Source organism: Rhinopithecus bieti, unplaced genomic scaffold, assembly GCF_001698545.2.
Source record: "Rhinopithecus bieti isolate Rb0 unplaced genomic scaffold, ASM169854v2 scaffold_7681, whole genome shotgun sequence".
Lineage (NCBI taxonomy): Eukaryota > Metazoa > Chordata > Mammalia > Primates > Cercopithecidae > Rhinopithecus > Rhinopithecus bieti.
In genome coordinates, this window is record NW_016806571.1 from 5,982,777 (window position 1) to 5,996,687 (window position 13,911).

The following is a 13,911-nucleotide window of genomic DNA, read 5'->3' on the forward strand; positions in this document are numbered from 1 at the left end:
CACAGAAAATATTTGTTGAACAAAGGATAGGCCATTAAACACCATTTAAAATAGCATCAAAAATATGAAGTATTCAGGGATACATTTAACAAATGATGTACAAAACCTATATACCAAAAACTGTAAAAGATAAATTTAAAAAGACCTAAATAAGTGGAGAAATATATTGTCAGTGGGCCAGAAGGCTCAGTATTAAGATGTCAGTTCTTCCCAGAGTAATCATTGATCTATAAATCTACAGATTAAGTAGTCAAGAATCTCAGCAGAGGCCGGGCGCGGTGGCTCAAGCCTGTAATCCCAGCACTTTGGGAGGCCGAGACGGGCGGATCACGAGGTCAGAAGATCGAGACCATCCTGGCTAACACGGTGAAACCCCGTCTCTACTAAAAAATACAAAAAAGTAGCCGGGCGCAGTGGTGGGCGCCTGTAGTCCCAGCTACTTGGGAGGCTGAGGCAGGAGAATGGCGTGAACCTGGGAGGCGGAGCTTGCAGTGAGCTGAGATCCGGCCACTGCACTCCAGCCTGGGCGACAGAGCAAGACTCCGTCTCAAAAAAAAAAAAAACAAATCTCAGCAGAGTTCTTTTTTAGGGATTGACAAGCTGGTTCTAAAATGTATGTATAATACCAAGGACCAAGAATAGCCAAAACAACTTTTGAAAAGAAGAGCAAAGTTGGAGGAAGGACTTGCAATACCTGATTTCAACACTTACTATAAAGCTACAATAATCAAAGCAGTATGGTGTTGGCATGAAGACAAAAAAATAGATAAATGAAACTGAATTTGATAATGAATCCAGAAATAGACCCGCCCATGTACAGACATTCAGTTTTTGACCAAGTTGCCCAGGTAATTCAATAGAGAAAGGATAATCATTTCAACAAATGATGCCAGAACAACTGGATAGCCATAACCAAAAAGTTGAGCCTCCGTCCTTACCCCATGGCATGTACAGCATTAACTCAAAATGAATTTATAGACCTAAGTGTAAGAGCTAAAATTATAGATATTATCTTAGTTCATTCAGGCTATTACAACAAAATACTGTAGACTGAGTAACTTATAAAAACGGAACTTTATTTCCTACAGTTTTGGAGACTGGGAAGTCCAAACAAGCACTGGCAGATTGAGTGTCTGATGAGGACTCACTTCTTTCATAGACTCACTTGTTTTATCTCCTCACTGTAACCTCACATGGCAGGAGAGGCTAGCTCCCTGTAGTCTCTTTTAAAAGGGCTCTAGGCCAGGTACAGTGGCTCACACCTGTAATCCCAGCACATGGTGGGAGGCCAAGGCAGGCAGATCACCTGAGGTCAGGAGTTCGAGACCAGCCTGACCAACATGGAGAAACCCTGTCTCTACTAAAAATACAAAAATTAGCTGGGTGTGGTGACGCATGCCTATAATCTTAGCTACTCAGGAAGCTAAGGCAGGAGAATCACTTGAACCGGGGAGGCAGAGGTTGTGGTGAGCTGAAATGGCGCCATTGCACTCCAGCCTGGGCAACAAGGCAAAACTCTTGTCTCAAAAAAAAAAAAAAAAAAAAAAAAAGGTGGGGGCTGTAATCCCATGAGGGCAGAGCCCTCATGATCTAATCACCTTCCAAAGGTTCTACTTACTAATACCATCACCTGAGGGTTAGAATTTCAACATATGAATTTGGGAGAGACACAAACATTCAAAGCATGACAAATATCTGGAAGAGAACATAGGAAAATAATCTTAGTTAATTTGGGCTTAGCAAAAATTTCTTAAGTATGATACATAAAAGAACATTAAATATAAAAGAAAAATCAATACATTACACTTCACCAAAATCAAAATGTTTGCTCTTCAAGGCACGGTTACAAAATAAAACAGCCAGCCAACAGACCCAAAGAGGAGAAAATAGCAAAACATACATGTGACAAAGAACTGTTATCCAGAGTATACAAAGAACTGTTACAACTTAGGAATAAGAAGACAAACAGCTCAATAAAATTTAGGCAAAAGATTTGAACAAATATGTAGTCATTGGGGAAATGTAAATTAAAGCCACAATGAGATTAATACTATACACCTACTAGAATGGGTAAAATTTGAAAGTTTGACCAAAACAAGCATTGGCAAGGATGTAGAACTGTAACTTTTATGGAAATATAAAATGATACATTAACTTTGAAAAACAGTTGGTAAGTTTCTTACAAAGTTAGGCATACACCTACTAGATGACCCAGTCATTCTACTGCAGGTATTTAGTCAGGATAAATGAAAGCATACATCTACACAAAGACTTGCAGATGAATGTTCATAACAGCTTTATTTATAATAGCCAAAAGGTGGAAACAACCCAAATGTCCCTCAACAGGGAATGGGTAAACAAATAGTGGGATATCCATTACAATGGAATACTACCCAGCAATAAAAGTGAGTATACTGTTGGTATGTACAACAAAGTGGATGAATCTCAAAATAGTTATGCTGAGTGAAAGAAACCAGGCAAAGAAGAGTACATGCTGCATGATGTACTATTTACATAATAATAAGTATACATTTATATAAAATTCTAGTGAATGCAAATTATAATGACAGCAGAACAGTGGTTGCCTGGGGACAGGAGCAGTGTAGTTATGGAATGGAGAGATTACAAGAGTAAGAGAAACTTAGGAAGATGCTGTATACATCCATTTTCCTTATTGTGGTTTCTCAGGTGTCAAAAGTCATTAAAATTTGAAATGTGCAATTGTACATCAGTTATTTCTCAAAACTATTAAAAAAAAGAAGAATTGATTGCCTACATGGCCATTTTTCATTTGCATGATGACAGAAATCAAAGAGCTATTTTCAACATGAGCTCAGTGTCCCATTGATGTAGGCAGGAGATTGTATATAACGTTTAACAGAGAAGCTAATGCAGTCACAATTTATGGGTCTTTATTCATTTGACTGGGTTTGTAGCTCTTTTTTTTTTTTTTTTTTGAAATGAAGTCTCACTCTGTTGCCCAGGCTGGAGTGCCTTGGCGTGATCTTGGCTCACTGCAACCTCTGCCTCCTGGGTTCAAGTGATTCTCCTGCCTCAGCCTCCTGAGTAGCTGGGACTACAGGCACGTACCACCACGCCCAGCTAATTATTTTGTAATTTTAGAGAGACAGGGTTTCACCATGTTGGCCAGGATGGTCTCGATCTCCTGACCTCATAATCCTCCCACCTGGGCCTTCCAAAGTGCTGCAATTACAGGCATGAGCCACTGCGCCCAGCCTGTAGCTCCTTTTTATTACTTAAGTTTGCATTTGTTTCATGAAAATTGCTCTTAAAAAATAGTTCTGTTGGCTGGGCACAGTGGTGTAATCGCAGCACTTTGGGAGGCCGAGATGGGTGAATCGCCTGAGGTCAGGAGTTCGAGACCAGCCTGGCCAACATGGTAAATCCCATCTCTACTAAAAATACAAAAACGTAGCTGGGCATGGTGGTATGCACCTGTAATCCCAACTACTCAGGAGGCTGGGGCAGGAGAATCACTTGAACCCAGGAGGTGGAGATTGCAGTGAGCCAAGATCATGCCATTGCACTCCAGCCTGGGCGACATGAGCAAAACTCTGTCTCAAAAAAAAAAAGAAAAAAAGAAATAGTTCTGTTTATGGTATCTATGGAGAATAAATTGGGCACATTATAAAATTAGATTGATTACATTTGAGTTTGTTCAAGATAGAGGCTAATACCTCCGCACTCTTGAACCTCTGCACTCTTGAGCCCCAGGTGGTAGGCAAGGTGCTGGATTTATGCACCGTGCTAAGTGGGTCAAACTCTGCCTTCACTGAGGGATCTGAAGGCCTGGTCTGGGGCTCTGGCTCTGATGCTTAATAAACATGTGACCTCAGCAAGTCATGTGTCACTAAGCCTCAGTTTCCTCATGTGTAAAATGATAGTAATAATAACACCTATCTCACTTGCCTCAGAATTGATACAAGAGTATACTGCTCTTTAAAAGCTGGAAAGTGGCATGAAAATACAAGGAGTTGTTATTTCTGTTGTTCTCCTGCTCTGGATCCCAAAATGCTTATCCATTGCTCAAGAAAACCAAAGGTATATGATCTTTTCAATTTACAAGAAGGAAAAGAAGTTATGTCGTGATGTAACTTCTGTAACAGATGATGTCACTGAAACTTATCACACTATGGCCATGAACACACCACCCTCCTCCTTCAAAAGCAGTTTTTTGTCTCTTCCTCTTTTCCCTCCTTTGCTTTCTCATTTTGTTCCATTCATTTAGTCAACAGATGCTTGCTAAGTACCTGGCAAGTGTCAGGTCCTGTAGGCAATAGAAATAAAACAAGGAAGAAGACAGATGAGTCACTGCCTCTGAGAAGCTGACGTCTCGGCAGGAGGCTGTGGTGCAGTTTGACAAGTGCTATGAGAGGAAAAGCATGAGGGGCTCGAGAGCAGCTGAGAAGACCCCCTAACCAAATGTGGGGGGTCAGGGGAAGGACACCTGAGGATAAGTAAGGGTTAGCCACTCAGAGAGCGGGCAGGAGTGTTCCAGTCAAAGGGAACAGCGTGTGCAGAACGCATGGAGGAGAGCTTCGTGTGGCTGGAGTCAGAGTGTGAAAGCTGGTCAGTGAGAGGGGAGTGGGGAAGTTTCCCAGGACAGATGGTGTTGGGGCCTTGTAAGCTGTGGTGAGAGTGGCAGGGAGCCATCTGGTTCCCTTATAGTTTTAAGCAGGAAATTGACATGACTGACTTGCCAGTTTACTGTCTCTGCGGTAAGGCTTCCTGCTCGCAGCTCCCGGAGTTCCTTGTGAAGCCGTGTTGGTGGTCCTCAAGATTAAGAAGGTTGCTGACCTCTTTCTAGGCAAGATTTTCTTGGATAGATCTTAGCTTATGGCGACCAAACTGACTTTGTTTACATTGTTTTCTGCCAAGAAAATAGAAACCTCTCCAAATAAATAGTGACTATTACTTATAAATAGGCTAGTGAAACCGTAATTTTCAGCATTTCCCTCACAATTTGTTGTATGGTTACAACGTAGACTTTTTTTTTTTTTTTTTTTTGATACAGAGTCTTGCTCTGTTGCCCAGGCTGGAGTGCAGTGGCGCAATCTTGGCTCACTGCACCTTGCCTCCCAGGTTCAAGTGATTCTCATGCCTTAGCCTCCCACTTATATAGTTTTTGTTTGTTTGTTTGTTTGTTTGTTTGTTTTTGAGATGGAGTCTTACTTCACCTATACCCAGGCCAGAATATGGTGGCGCGATCTCAGCTCATTGCAACCTCTGCCACCTGGGTTCAAGTGATTTAGCTGGAATTACAGGCACACACCACCATGCCTGCTAATTTTTGTATTTTTAGTAGAGATGGAGTTTGCCATGTTGGCCAGGCTGGTCTCGAACTCCTAACCTCAGGTGATTCGCCCATCTCGGCCTCCTAAAGTGCTTAGATTACAGTGCAACCTTCTCCCCCTTGCATTTAGCTCCAGTGACTAAATACCAGGGAAGCCTGAGCCTGGGCCTCTGTTGCCCTTGAGAGATTAGATTGTATAGTTGGCCAAAACATTTTTCACTAATATCGGTATTACTTCAGCCCTTTAAGTAAGCAGAGACCCACTGTGACATCAACAGTCTTTGGTCTTGACTTGCAGGATACAAGTGGGAGGGGAAAATAAAAGGAAAGGAAAAGAAGAGAACTTTTAATGCCTTACCTGTATTTAGAATGTATTCTTTTTTTTTTTTTTCTTTTTTTTGAGACGGAGTCTCACTCACTGTGTCACCCAGGCTGGAGTGCGGTGGCGCGATCTCGGCTCACTGCAAGCTTCGCCTCCCAGGTTCACGCCATTGTCCTGGCTTAGACTCCCAGGTAGCTGGGACTACAGGTGCCTGCCACCATGCCTGGCTAATTTTTTTGTATTTTTTTAGTAAAGACGGGGTTTCACCGTGTTGGCCAGGATGGTGTTGATCTCCTGACCTCGTGATCCGCCTGCCTCGGCCTCCTAAAATGCTGGGATTATGGGCATGAGCCACTGCGCCCGACCTTTAGAATCTATTCTAATGATAACACCTTCCCTGCTCCCACCTGTCCTCACAAAACCTATAAAAAACCTAAAGCAGGTCCACTCTGAACTTGAGGGAGGAAGGCCAGGCAATGTGGATGAAGAGTATGGTAATTTACCTAAGATTATTGGAATTTTTGGTTTGTTGGCTTGAATTTGTGTACCTGTTACCATGGTTCTATCTATCCCAGCCTATCTTTAAGTGCCTTGTTTTTGCACTTCTTGAATTCCTTTTTATAATGCAGTGTTAATCCCTTTCCTGGGTCAGCATCGAGGGCAAACAATTGATTTTAGAAGCGTTGTGCCAGTTGGTATAATCCCTGAAGCAGGGTGGCGTGTGTGACATTGCATGCTGAGTTGACATCTTAGCCGACACACATCCTTTGCTCTTTCGTTACTTGCTTGTAGCAAGCTGCATGTTTTACGTGCATATTCTTGGCTAGGCTGGCACAGGTAAGTGCCACCTAGCTTTTCCTGTTTGCAGCCTGTATTTGCTGTTTGAGTGGCTGTGGGTTTTTCTAGCAGATGACAGTCTTTGTTTCTAAATTTTAAAAAATCATAAATGACTGGCCGGGCATGGTGGCTCATGCCTGTAATCCCAACACTTTGGCAGGCCGAGGTGTGCAGATCACGAGGTCAAGAGATCGAGACCATCCTGGCTAACACGGTGAAACCCGGTCTCTGCTAAAAATACAAAAAATTAGCCAGGCGTGGTGGCGGGCGCCTGTAGTCCCAGCTACTCGGGAGGCTGAGACAGGAGAATGGTGTGAACCCGGGAGGCGGAGCTTGCAGCGAGCCGAGACTGCGCCACTGCACTCCAGCCCGGGCTACAGAGCGAGACTCCGTCTCAAAAAAAAAAAAAAATCGTAAATGACTTTGTTCATTACTATCCACCCCACTCCTAGAATTGTGCTTGGCAAATACTAAGCACTCAAGTTTTCTGGATGATTGTTATTTTGTTTAGACTATAATTAGGGCCCAGAAGATATGATTGAAACTAGGTATTAGCTTAAGGAGGTGAGGTTGACTAGGCACTAGTGTCCTAAGCTAAGGCTGAAGAAGAGTTCAGGAGTTGTGTTGACCCTTTAGCTGACAGAAAGGCAAGTGAGGAATAGAGAACGAACTCATGTGGTGGTCCAGGGCCAATAGATTGGGTTCTAGGAAGGCAGCGGTGGGCAGCAGTCGGCAGTTTGAAGGACCTGCAGACTGATTAGTTTCTGGCCAAACTTTAGGAGCCATTGTTGACAGGTATGGAATGAATCATCCTGGACCCTAAGACCTAAACAAGTGTTCCTTATCTAGGACTGCCACCAACTCAGTGGGTGGAGCTGGACGGTTCCTAACACCTGTTATTTTATAAAGTAAGTATTAGGAAACCCCTATTCATTTTGAATTAGTTGATGAAAGTGAACTTGTAATCACAGTTAGCAGTTGTATCTTTTCTACTAAATGTGTGAAATGTGCCTTCTAGGGAAATATAATACACATTTTCATTCCTGTTTGCCTTCTTCATACGTAGCTGGTTTAGAATGAACTTTCCAAAACTATCCTTCCTGTCTTCTAGGCTGTTGACAGGGAACAACACTAAAAGAAGGGGAAGCCAGGACAGCACATTGTATCTCTTCACTAAATTCCTTTCCCCTCATTAGTCACTGCTGAGTCTCCTGTATGCATTTTTCACTGATCATCATTCACCATTTGCATCTCACTAAGTCCAAGTGTCTCTCCATACATGTTTGTGCCTTATTACCCTCTACTAATGGAAGGCTACAAAAGCTAATTTGTTAGAGAAGTGAATGAAATATAATGTCATCTATAAATATTAGCTCTCTTCTTCACTCCCTGTTAATAAAAGCAGTATATCATTTCAGAGAGAAGAAAAGACCAGGACCTATCCATTTGTAATCATACTGTGCATACATTCAATTAGCCAGAGGGGTAAAGTGCATATTAGTAGGCAGCCTGGGAGTTTGCTGGAGCAATTAATCGGCTTTGTCGTCTATAAGTAATAGTTTAAATAACTTCCTTTTGCTCACTTGACTGAAACAGCCAATCAGATTCAAGCAATAGATAGCATCCTTAACCTTCCCAAAAATAGACTTAACACTACAATGTTTGTCTTTTCTTATTGAAAGCTCTATACTGCTTACTGGTTTACCAGGTTTCTATGGGGTTGTTTGTTTGTTTGTTGAGACAGAGTCTTTCTCTGTCACCCAGGCTGGAGTGCAGTAATGCAATCTTGGCCCACTGCAACCTCTGCCTCCTGGGTTCAAGCGATTCTCCTGCTTCACCCTCCCACATAGCTGGGACTACAGGTGCGCACCACCACATCTGGCTACTTTTTTTGTATTTTTAAGAGAGACAGGGTTTTGCCATGTTGGCTGGGCTCAAACTCCTGACCTCAAGTGATCCTCCTGCCTCGGCCTCCCAAAGTGCTGAGTTTACAGGCGTGAGCCACCATACCCGGCCTCTATGGTTTTTTTAATGGGGAAAGGAAGGGGAGGAAATTTTGGTAATAACCAAGGATCTGTGTCCTGTGTTCCATTTTTTAAACAGTAGTACATTATTGTGTTGTATTAAAGTGTTTTCTAATTTTTTTTAGGATTTGACTATAAGGAAATAAATTCTAGTATGCCACATGATAGCAGAAATAAACAAGCTGTCAGATTTTGGAAATGAATATGAATTTCATTTTCTTTGGTCCTAATACCACATGATGATTGTTTTATACAAAATACCATATGGCTAATGTGGACCCAATCTCCTCAACATTTGTTTGCTGCCTTACACACACACACTTATATTTATATTTCTTTTTTTATATATGGATCTTCAAGTGGGATGCCAAGAGAGATGATATTTTTGGAGAAGTCAGTGCACACTCAAAGAGGGTATGAACCCGATCTAGGTGTTACATGGTGCCCTAATACTCTGCATGCATAAGAAGAAACCTTTTGTTTGTGGCCTTAGTTGTCACCAAGAGACCGTTGTTAATTTTGTTTAAAAGCTCTTCTGTTGTGTTTAGGTGGCTTTTTAATATAAAGGAAAGAAAAAAATAAAGAACAAGTTTGGCCAAACTCTTAACATTTGGCTGTATCAGGAGTCTCATCTCCACTTCGTAGCCTCAACTAAGCCTCCACAACCTCTTGCCAGAGATTTCTTAAGTCTTAAGACTTATAAAGACGCCGGCAAGAAACTGCAGTGCATCAGCAGGAACAGGTTGCAAAATGAAGACAAAGCCTCTGGCAAGACACAGGAGGATTAACAGAAGCCAGGCCATGAAACAGAGATGAGCCCCGAATGGTGAAAGATCACTGAGGCCACAGTACAGACACAGAGCCGGGTGGTCCGTCATTTGAGGAATCATGTGGGGTGAGCCACAGGGCCCAGCTGGCCAGGGGAACAGTTGGGAACTGCAGGTCAGGAGCATCCTTTGCCAGAGGAAGTTAAAAGCTTTTAGAACTGGGAGTGCTCAGAGATCCCAGAACAATCTCTAGATGCAATTCACACCTCCACTCTGATAAGGATTGTGAGACCAGATGGAAAAGCACTACTGGGTCAGAGAGTGAAAATAAATCCTAGAGAAGATGCCAGAAAGATTTGGTTAAGCACTACTTAATGGAATAAAATTTGTGACCGGGGTACTTAGTGTGTTCCTAATGTTGGATTATTTTAGTCTTGCTCTATTAGTAGTCCCCAACTTTGAACCCAGCCTATCTCCCTTCCTGTCTCTTCCCACATCCCATTGAGTCCCCTTTTCCTGGAGCTTCCCCCTCCTGCTTCCCTCCCATGCCCCTTCCCCTTCTCTGTCTTCTCTCTCTTCCTCCCATTTAAAATGTTACTTTTTCTCAATAGCTTTATCAAGGACTACTTTCCTATAATGTTGAGTAAGAAATTCCCCAAAGAAGAGAAAAATCTACTTTAATTCCAGCATCTAGTTGCCTCAGAAACAGCTGGGTAAATTGGACTTACCCAAGTTGGACTTAGTAATGTTGCTCTAGTTTATGCGATGGGAACGTTTTATTTGGGGCTTTTGTTCATTCAGCACATGCAGCTGGGGGAGGAAATGGCATTATTTAACTTGTCCATAGTGTATCTTTAAATATGAAAAAGAAATGGAACCTATGAATACAAATAATCAGGACTCTCATCCTTTCTTTAGACTTAAAAAGAGAGAAAGCAAAGACTCAAGTAAACATCTTCAACAGGTGGTACAGTGTAAAAAGGCTGTAAAACATTGCCACAAGGATCTATGCCTTGAGTGCTTCAATCGCAGGGAATATTCCTCCCATGTTTTATTGCAGTTGATTAGGGCAGAGCACCACATGGATTTTGTACCTTAACCTCACGTGTGTCCTCACACCCCCCCACAGAAAGAATGCCTTCCTACTGATGAATCATTCTGGGGCACGTCCCCTCTTGTGTGTAGAGTAAGAACGTGCCAAATTAAGACGTACTAGAATTGATAAAGCCAAAATGAAGTGTCAGAGTGAGCTAAGGTGACAGGTTGTACCTTGACCTTTATAATGAATTCACTTAGTTTACTTCTTTTAGGCCTCTCTGAATATGTTCGGCCTTGTATTTTAGGATCTGGGTTTCTCATTTCAAAGCATGTATCAATAAATTCTATAAGAAAAGGATTCACTTTACTGCTGAGAAACAGTTGTGATCTTCTCTAGTAGTTAGAAAACTCAATTCAGATCACCATCATCCCACAGCTTATTTTATTCCATTTAGCTACATATGTCAATCATGAATTTTCGGAAGACCCTCATGGATGAGTACCAAATAATTCCTTCAAGTGGTTTTCTACTTTTTTGTGTGAGAGTGGGTGTCTCTGGCACCTTGGGTTAGAGAGTTGAATTCATCATACTGGTTAATTGATAGCACATTGTCATCACCACCAGTGTGTGCATGGCTCTGCTTTTGTTTTCATCTTTTTACTTTTTCATCTTCCATCTTCACTCTTCCCATTCCCATTAACAATGTTCTTACTTATTTGTATGCCCGTAAAAATATAGTGGGTTGTTTTGTGGCCTTTACATAAGAGATGTTTTTCATTTACATACGGGATGTACTAAGGTTCTCATTCTGTATCTTTTTTTTTTTTTTGAGACGGAGTTTCGCTCTGTTGCCCGGGCTGGAGTGCAGTGGCCAGATCTCAGCTCACTGCAAGCTCCGCCTCCTGGGTTAATGCCATTCTCCTGCCTCAGCCTCCCGAGTAGGTGGGACTACAGGCGCCCGCCACCTCGCCTGGCTAGTTTTTTTTTTTTTTTTTTTTTGTATTTTTTAGTAGAGACGGGGTTTCACCATGTTAGCCAGGATGGTCTCGATCTCCTGACCTTGTGATCCACCCGTCTCGGCCTCCCAAAGTGCTGGGATTACAGGCTTGAGCCACCGCGCTCGGCCTCTCATTCTGTTTCTTATATTCACTTGACTTTATGCTTTTAAGAGCTTTCCTTTTACATTTAGGTTGTTGAACCTGATTGCCGTGTGGGGTTCCATAGCAGGTATCCACCACACTCTTCTTTCCATTCCCATGGTAATAAGCAGCCCAGTTTTCTTAGCTTGCCAGGGTGAACATCCTTAGCGCACTGCCAGATTGCCCTTCCGGAAAGGCTGCACCAGTTTAGAATCCCACTGGCAGCGCTTGCCAATGCTTGTCCTCCTGCATCCTTGCCAATACTTTGTATTACCCAAATTTATCATTTTTGCCAATCATTACGATATCTTGCTTTAATTTGTATTTCTCTGATTACTGGTAGGCTGATCATTGTTTATTTGCTTTTATCCATTTAAGCTTCCCCTTCTGTTTCTTTAACCCATTTTTACATTTGTTTCTTATTTGTTGGAGTTACATATTCTGGTACTAATCTTTTATTTGAGTCTTTGTTATTATCTTCTCCCTATAAGTTACCAGTTTGTTCATTTTGTCTGTAATGTCCATCTTTGAACAGAAATCCTTATTATTTATCCTACTTAAATTTTTGGAGCTTTCTACAGAAAAATGTAATTTTGTATTTGCATTAAGCTAGAGGCTGGCAGTAGATGGTATGAAAATGTGATGTTTAGGTCAAGACCTCAGAGAATTCCAGAACCGTTCTGATCTCTGAAACAGAAGCAGTATTGCAGAGTGCATTTTCTGCAAACCTTCAGGAGAAGTGTAAGCACAGGGGACTCAACAGTTATTCACAGTTTGTGCTACCCACAGTTTGTGCCAGCACTGGAGTCATTTGTGGGGACTATCCTGGCTCTTTGGCCTATCTTTTCTCAACACGCTTAGGAGAAGGTCATTTCAAATGCCCAGATAAGTGCAGAGAAATCGGTCATTAAATTCTAAGTCAGCCTGAAGTTTCACTCGGTGGGAAATTTTTGAATATAAATATCTTGTGTTACCATATAATGGTTGTGACTTATAGTTTTAGCAAACCTTTATTGAGTGCTTACTATGTATCAGGTATGTTCTAAGAGCTCTACATTTATTATCTCATTCCATCTATGCATCAACCTTATCAGGTAGTTATGACAGAAGTAATATTTTGAATTCACCAAATCCCATTTCATATTCCTCCATTCTGGACACATAGAAAACAATACCTCACAGCCCCCCCCCATATGGGCCTGGACCTTGCATGTAACTAATTCTTGTCAGTGATATACGAGCAGAGTTGACAGTGTCACTTTCAGTAAAAAAAATTTTTTTTAACTTTGGTAAAAAAAAAAAAAAAAAAGCTTATTAAAATCAGATTCTGCTGTCCTTCTTTTTTATTTTTTTTGGCCAACTTGGATCACTGGGTCATTGAAGACAACTGCCCTAGATGGTCATTCATGCACGTAGCTGACTTTCCATGATTTATTGTCATAATAAGACACTCTACCATTGATATTGGAAAAGAGGGGCATTTGTTACTGCAGCATTGCCTAACCTAGCCTAACTAATAAAGTAAGTAAGTATGGCTGGGCGTGGTGGCTCACGCCTGTAAATCCCAGCACTTTGGGAAGCCAAGGCGGGTGAGTCACGAGGTCAAGAGATCAAGACCATCCTGGCCAACATGGTAAAACCCCATCTCTACTAAAAATACAAAAAAAAAATTAGCTGGGCATGGTGGCATACACCTGTGGTTCCAGCTACTCAGGAGGCTGAGGCAGAAGAGTCGCTTGAACCTGGGAGGCGGAGGTTGCAGTGAGCCGAGATCATGCCACTGCGCTCCAGCCTGGTGACAGAACAAGACTCCATCTCAAAATAAAATAAAATTAAAATAATGTAAGTACTATTATTACCCCTACTTTACAGATGAAGAAAGCACAAGGAGATTAACTTGCCCAAGTTCCTTACAATGTATGTCTGATACCAGAGCCCACCATTTGAGCTTCAGTGCAGCTCTTCCTATGAAATTAATATGGTCTTAAATCTAAGCTCCCAAACCTTCTGTGGAGTATGGAGTAAAGCTAAGTAACTTTGCTTGTTTTAATTAAATAATCATTAGCAATCTATGATGTTTATGTGTATCTGACTTACAGCAATAATGGATGAATAGAAATTTATTTCTCCTAAAGAGCACTAGAATAATTTGGCTAGTTCTAGAGGAGTAAATGCTTTTATCAATACTTCAGCTTTTAAAATATTAAAAATTCTGTTGCTGGCTTGCTTTTCAAATTAGTTTGTTCAAATTATTACATTTGTTTAAATTATTCCATGGAAAAATCAAGTGGGACTTAGGAAGGCTTTTGTATAGGACTGACATTGAAGGAAGGATAAAATCTTGAAGGCTGGAGGGGTTTCCAGGTAAAGGGGCCTACAATGAGCAAATGCGTTTATTTTCCAGTATTTGTTGAGCACCCACTATATACCAATCACTCTTCTGGGTGCTTGGAATATGTATTTGAACAA

General features: G+C 41.6%; 1 protein-coding gene and 1 long non-coding RNA gene across 6 annotated transcripts in view; one reads left to right on the top strand and one right to left on the bottom strand.

Moving 5' to 3' along the window:
• The window catches only part of BABAM2 (BRISC and BRCA1 A complex member 2), a 460,475-nt gene that overhangs the window by 314,589 nt on the left and 131,975 nt on the right, over nucleotides 1-13,911 (top strand). The gene's annotated exons all lie outside the window — the stretch shown is intronic.
• Nucleotides 1-13,911, bottom strand: part of LOC108532743 (uncharacterized) — a 55,184-nt gene that overhangs the window by 40,483 nt on the left and 790 nt on the right. The gene's annotated exons all lie outside the window — the stretch shown is intronic.